Here is a 6,927-nt window from a genome sequence, read left to right as displayed (position 1 = left end):
ATCTGAGGATGGTGGGAGGGAGCATCTTTCCCTCTGAGATGTGACCCAAAGAGAGGGTCTCTGACAGCATTGGATGCCTGAGCATCAGCCTCCTACCACCTTCATTGCTCCTCTTGGGACGTGGCTAACAGGTGCTACAAAATGCTGTCCTCTTACTGGGAAAAGGCAGCCTCTGGGATGCAGGGCCTCCAGAAAGGGCCTTTTCCAGGGCAGAAATGTGGGTGGCCACACGTAGAGGTGTGGAGGAACACCCCGACCATCTCCTCGTGTTCCCAGAGCTGTGAGGGCCAGGACCTTCCCACATCCCTACAGAACACTGTGATGTGCCCTCAAAGCGCTGTGAAACAGAGCATCAGGGATTCTGGCCAAGCAAGCGTGGCCTGTGCCCACTTCTATAGGATTCAGGTGTTAGATAGCAGTAACCTGAAGAGATGATTTCTTCCTGCCATGCTCCAGCTCATCCGTAGCCCATCCACAAGTCTGGCCCAGACCTGCGTTGGGCAGCAGGTAGACTCGAGTTGAAATTTGGGTTGAAATTCCAGCCACTGCAGAAATTGCCATTGATCAACGCAGTTTCATGTTAAAACCTCTCACATCTGAAGAACCCCAGAGATGCTTTAGGTACCTAAAGAGATGCACCTGCTTCTCCTGGCCCTATCCTCCTCCTTCCCCCCTCCAGTGCATCCCACCTCCCTGTGCTGCAGGACCTCAGGTCCTGCAGAGCCGTTCCCAGCAGACATCCTACCTGGTTGATGGAATGCCTTGGGTAAGCTCGTGAGGAAAGCATGTTTAAGGAAGGTGAGATAAGCAGTCTACCTTCCTGCTCTTCTCCACCCTGGGACCCTAAGCACCCTGAGACCCAGGTTCCAGCAGGGTGCAATGCTCAATGTAAGCAGCCATTTTTCCTCCAGACAGATGTTTTGATTAGCTAATGACCACTCTGGCAACAGGCAGCTGTTTTCTACTTCCAGAGAGAGCAAGAAGCTTTTATTATGTTTTTTTTTTTATCTTTTTTTTCTCCCCCCCTCCCCCTGTCAAGAAACTTTTTGCGTCTGCTTAAACTCATGGCCCTGGAAATCTGTGTGCTCCCACCTCCCAGCCTCACACAGAGCCTTCTCCCAAGGGTGTCCCAGCTCTTCAGAAAGACCTGAAACAGCCAGATTTTCTGCTTGGGTCATTTGCTTGGGCCAGGTTCACCTGCAAAGCATGACCTAAGAAAGACGGTAGATTCAGGGCAGACTTAAGTTGCAATGGAAATAGCAAGTTGGCTAGGATCGCAGCAAGAGATCCCCAAATAAGTCAATGGGCTCCAATCTCATTTCTGCAATGCGTACCCCTCACCAAGGGGTAAATCATGGGAGCACAGAGCTCCTGGATTTTTCCTCCATCTCCCCTGGGCTGGCAGGGGACAGACATTGCCAAGACCAGTTTGGTCACACTGTCTGTCCTCGAGACTAGGACCTGCAGCATCACAGCACGAACATTAACACCTCACCAGCATTAGCTGGAGAGCCTGGCTGCTCCTGGGAATTGCCCTTCATGCTCCCTCAAACACAGGCCAGAGTGTTTGAAAGAGACCTCAATTCAAACACGAGTACAAATTGGTGTATTTATCCAACAAGGACCAGGACTGGATGGGATCTGACCATTGCCAGTAAGATATTCCCAGTTCTCCAGCAAGGATGCAACATGCAAGCCAGGTATTTGCTTCACTCCCCAGCAAAAACCATGATGCTTCTTGCTCTGAGCTCTCCAGCTCTTCACGGGGACTTTCTGCATTGCTGTAATTCCTCCTCACACAGCCTGGTCCTACTGAGCAGCAGCTTTTGGCTATGAAAGTCCCCCTGATGTCAGCTGGAGACCCAGCGCCATGTCTATGACCACAGGAGATCTCACTGCCCTACCACTTGCTGGGGGGGTCTTCAGCAAGACTTTGGCCACTGTATCCTAGAGGACGGTGGCCGTAGCCCCCACCTTCTGCCTCTGAGGTGGTCAGTGCTGTTTATAGCATAGCACGCTTGTTTGTAGCTGTCTTCTAACCACCTCCTAGCAACAAAACCGCTAATAATTTAAAAAAAAAAGACAAAAAGAACTTGACCAAGACCCAGAAAAAGTAGAAAACAGTCACAGTAGAAAATGCTTCGGTAGCAAATCTTCATTCCTATTTAAGTAGCTGATCTCCCCAAGATCTTCAGTAATTCTCTGTTTTCGTGTCTTGCAAAGCGATCCAAGGGTGCCAGGTCAGGAAATGTATTGAAGAGCTGTTTTATTGAGGAAAAAGAGAATTCAATGCATCTGGGATGTACCCAGAACTGGGGGAAATTTTCCTACTGGACTTTTTTACTCCTCGCTGATGCAAAAACACAAATCTGAAATACTTAAATTATTGTATCCAAAGTGAGTTGATTTCAGTAATTCTTTCTGAAAGGGGAGGGACTTGCAAAGAGAAATTCAGCATTTAAAACCCTTAATAACTATATATATCTGCTTTTTCAAAGTAATTCTTTTTAGTTTTTTTTTTAATGCCATTTCCTTTTAAAAAGTGTTTTCTTAAAAAAGACTTTCTGAAGTTTTAAAATGAAATGAAATATCTAATCTTGGTGAAATAAGAAACCACTTTGTTGGACCCACCCTAGAATCTGAATGGAAAGGGGGCTCATTTTGTGATTTCACTGGGCTTGGGGTTTTTTTTTGGAGCTGCCCTCACAGTGAAACACTATTGGCTTGCTTGGGTCTTAACCTATTTTTTCATGGCACAGTTTCATGGGGGTGAGGCAAATGATGAGCCGAGACTTCTGCTTTTCTGCTAGATTCTGTCTTGTTTTTTCCCCGCACCCGCCCATGCAATCCCAAAGCCGTTTATCTGTGTCACCCGCATCCCTGTTGCATTCACATCAGAAACAACTTTTGAGCTTTCTTGCCCTGATAGCGGAAACCAGCCAACCGCAGTAGATGGTGTGCCCATGGTGCAGGGCTGCTTACCGTAAAGATGAGATGGGTAAATGCTTGCAGTACTTGGCTTAGCCTGGGTACCTCCATCCTACCCTCTGATCTGCCACGACGAAAGGAGTAAGTACATCCAGCAGGTCCAATTCAACACTGTCCTGTTTGCTTTTAGCCCATCCTGGGCACTCAAAACACACCAAGCATAGGGGTAAGGCAGGTCTCCAAACCCTGTGGTCAACAAAGGCTTGTGTCTACTTCTACTAGACCTTGGTCCTCCTGAAGTTCCCAGTTCAGCTTGATGGGTTGCTCCTGTAGAGTATGTTCTCCAATGCTCTTTGAAGATGGGCAAGTGATAGGACGTTTAGCCACATCCTCTCCTCTCCACCCTGAAGATGATGTCCAAACGCCAGCGGAAGCGTTGCTGGAGCAGGGCTTTGTGGTGGGATCTTCAGAAGACCTCCCCTTGACTCACTGCTGCGGGAACATCTCTACCTGCATCCAGCTCTCGCTAGCCAAAATGTCACCTCAGCTGCCCCTCTGAAGGTTACTAAAATTACCTTCTGTCATCCTGCAACATGGGGCACACAGCATGTTTTAGAGGTCCTACACAAACATCCAGTGTTCCTGTGGCCTGCCTGTCTGTCCCACACGTGTTCAGAGCTCACCGTCCTGGTGTCTTCTGACTTCTTCAGGAAAGCCTTGCCTGACTCTCCCACAAAGACTTCTGCGTCAAATATTTTTACTGAAAACCTATCAGTGTCTAACTGGACTATTTTTTGCTAAAGCTTTTCAAGCATATGCAAAATTTTTGTGTTCCCTTAAAATTATTTTGTTGTGTTTTGATTTCTCGTTGCTTTAAAAAGAACTTGCTTTAGAAATTTTCTTTTTTTGAACGTGAGTAAAGTTGAGGAAACAAGCTGCCCCACTGCCAGTTATCAAATATAAACAAGCATCTTTAGATGTGAAAAACTGTAAATTCACAAAAGGAAATTTTCTTGCATTTCTGAGTTACTGTTTTCTTCCCAGTGCTCTTTTCCACTGGAAAAAAAAAAAAAAAAGGTGGTAGAATTGCTATTGGTTACTTTTCTCAATTTCTTTTTTGTTGTGAAGCTAATTTTAAAAAACATTAATCAGAAGCAGAAACACTGTGGAACCGCACACATTCAACTCAGCCACCTTTTTTTGAAAAAAAAACATTTACGTATTAAAAAATGAAAACTCCACCAGCTGTGGGCTGGGAGCTCACCAGCAGCTCTCCGCATCTGACAACATTTGTCTGCAGCACTATTTTGGGATTTTGTATAACAAAATGCCGGCATGGAGGATGGAGGATGGTTGTTTTGGCTGCCGGAGGCTGCAGAGGCAACCTGGAGAGCATGACTGGTGGATTTCGTAGGTACTGTGAATACCCAGATCTGTGCTAACGTCTTTTGTGCGTGGGTGGGAGTGAGTGACCTTTGTGGGAGACTTCGCCGGTCCCATTTCCCACCCGTGCTGGGACATGATGTTCACTTCTCCGTGCCACTTTGCACGATGTGTCTTTGATCGACACGTGCATGTGGGGAAAAAGGTCAGTTTGTGCAAGCGTGCAGAGAGGTGTTTCCAGTCTCAGCATGGTGCAGAAAGGGTTGCAATGTCCTCCTGGACACAGGAGCGCTGTGGGGAGATGCACAGGTTAGGGCATGGTTCCTATTCTTCTCAAACCCTCTCAGAGGAGTTGGGATGGCCACAAACCCCCAACGGGACTTGCTGAGTTGACCTTCCTCCATGCTCTTTTCCACTCTGTCCCATCAGTGCTGTCACTGAGAGCAACACAAAACCCCAAAACGTGCAGCCACCATCCTGTAGATGGTCCATCGATCCTCTCGTAAGATCATCCTGGTGACATGACTGGTAGTCAAAGCATGTTGCTGACTCGTGCTATATCTCACATCCCCTAGCTCTGATGAAAAGACAGCAATTGCCACGTCTGTATCTCCCGTTTGGGAGCAGAGTATATCAAAGACCCCGAGCTGCTCCAGTGAGATAGTAATAAGGACTGTAGACAGATGTCCAACACATAGGTAGACTTTGTGCCTTTCATGGTTGGTAATGAGCAGTATCTAAAACTTGTCTATCATCTAGCCTTGAGTTAAAATGATAGCTTGCAGCTCCCTGGGCGAAAAGGGAACTCCAGCTACTCTCACTTACTATCCTGGCAAATGACACCGTTCAGAATCAGAAATCCTGGCACAGTTTTCTTCCACCAATTTGCAAGTGGAAGAGCAGGAAAAGCTCACTTACTTAATAAATCATGTGCTATTGCGTGACAACCAGATCTTCTAAGCAAAGCTAACCCTGGTTGCAACCTGGAAGGGAGGCTGCCAGGTTAAAATGAACTCTCTGCAGGAAATGCTGTGGCTGATTCAGTGGGTGAAACTTCCCCTCCAACTGTGTTATCAGTGCCCGGAGCGGTGCTGAGACCTGGCTACAGATGGATGGACCATCTCTAAACTCAGGTCAAAGAAAAACTCAGAGAAGTTTGGATGTTGAACATCTTTTGATTGGGGGGAAAAATATGTATTGGGCTATCCTGAAATATTTCATCGATTCTTTCCATTTTGCTCACTTTGTCAGTGAAAATAAAAATGAGGCAGAAGGGAGAAGGTATTTCAAAAAAATAACACCTTAAAATACTGGGATGGCTCTGTTAGAAACCTCATTTCAGAGTCCCAGTTTTTGAAACATTAGATATGTGCTAGAAAGCAAAAGTTGTTACTCTTACTGGAATATTTTTTTCCTGCAAGTCTTGCTTGCTGGGAGATTTTTGAACACATCTGTTGGAATCTGACTATCCCAACACAGTGCCAGATGGACATTTGGGGGGACTAACCTCATCGGTCCCTGGACCTCCAGTCCCCAATCCTTTATGTTCATTGTAGACCTTGAGGTATTTTGGCAAGAACAGGAGCCAGTGAGTCTTTGCTCAACTATAAGTATTCAGGGCTTGGGGTTTTTTTGGACGTTTAGCCCACACCTCTCAATGCCTTTGATTCAAAGTAGGGGCTGGGGCAGACTTTGGTGCTGTATGGTGTAGATACCTTATATACTCGTGGCAACAGCACTTCAGTAACGCTGGCTTCAACTGCTCCCTGCGTTTTGAAGGGGCTGAGCAGGCTGAGTTTGGCTACCTTGACCAGTCAGACCCAGCATTATGCTTGAATTATCAACCAGAGCTGAAATTACATTTCTGGACCGCAAGTTAAATAAGCCCTCAAGCACAAGTGTGGAATCCCTAGTGTGGACCAGAGGATAGTCCATGGAAAAGGTTTGATTCATTTGTGTCTAGCGATCCTTGAGGTGTCCAGGAGGTGTCCAACATAGGGTTGGGAAACATAATCCACGATGTATGGGAGACCTACACCTTGTGAGAACCCAGGGCATGTCAAAAGGTAGTAGGGCATTGCACGTGGACAACTGAGTCAAGCCCTAGGCCCACACTTTACAGGCAGGATGGATGCAAGCTACACCATATTTGACTCCCTAAGCTTCTTGTAGTCCTTCAAAGTGTCACATGAGGTTCTGTGCCTTTGTGGACAAACTGAGTGTGTGTCTGGGCTGCTTAAGCAGGAGGAACGGTGGGACTGGTAGCATGCAGATAGCTACCACATCTGGGTGCTGCTCTTGCTGCATAGGAGGGACATGACCTGCAGAAAGGCAGCATGAGTACGGCTCGTTCTTGGTTTGGGGACTGTGTGACCCTCTTGCAGCCCTGGTACACCTGAACAGCTCAGCACAGGGATGTGACCCAGGATCTCCAGCATCCTCTCTTCAACCCTCCAGCAGTGCATGTACGTGGCATCAGCCGGCTCTGGAGCAAGTCTGCTCAATGCCAGCTGGGGGTCTCTGCGTTGGACAAAGCAGCCATTTGTGCCCATTTTTTTTCTGGTGAATTACAATGTTGTCTGAGCCTCATCTGCAAAGTATGAAGCACCAGAGTTG

Source organism: Cariama cristata, unplaced genomic scaffold, assembly GCF_000690535.1.
Source record: "Cariama cristata isolate BGI_N322 unplaced genomic scaffold, ASM69053v1 scaffold8837, whole genome shotgun sequence".
Lineage (NCBI taxonomy): Eukaryota > Metazoa > Chordata > Aves > Cariamiformes > Cariamidae > Cariama > Cariama cristata.
The sequence above is the reverse complement of the archived record's forward strand: the minus strand, read 5'-3'. Positions refer to the sequence as shown.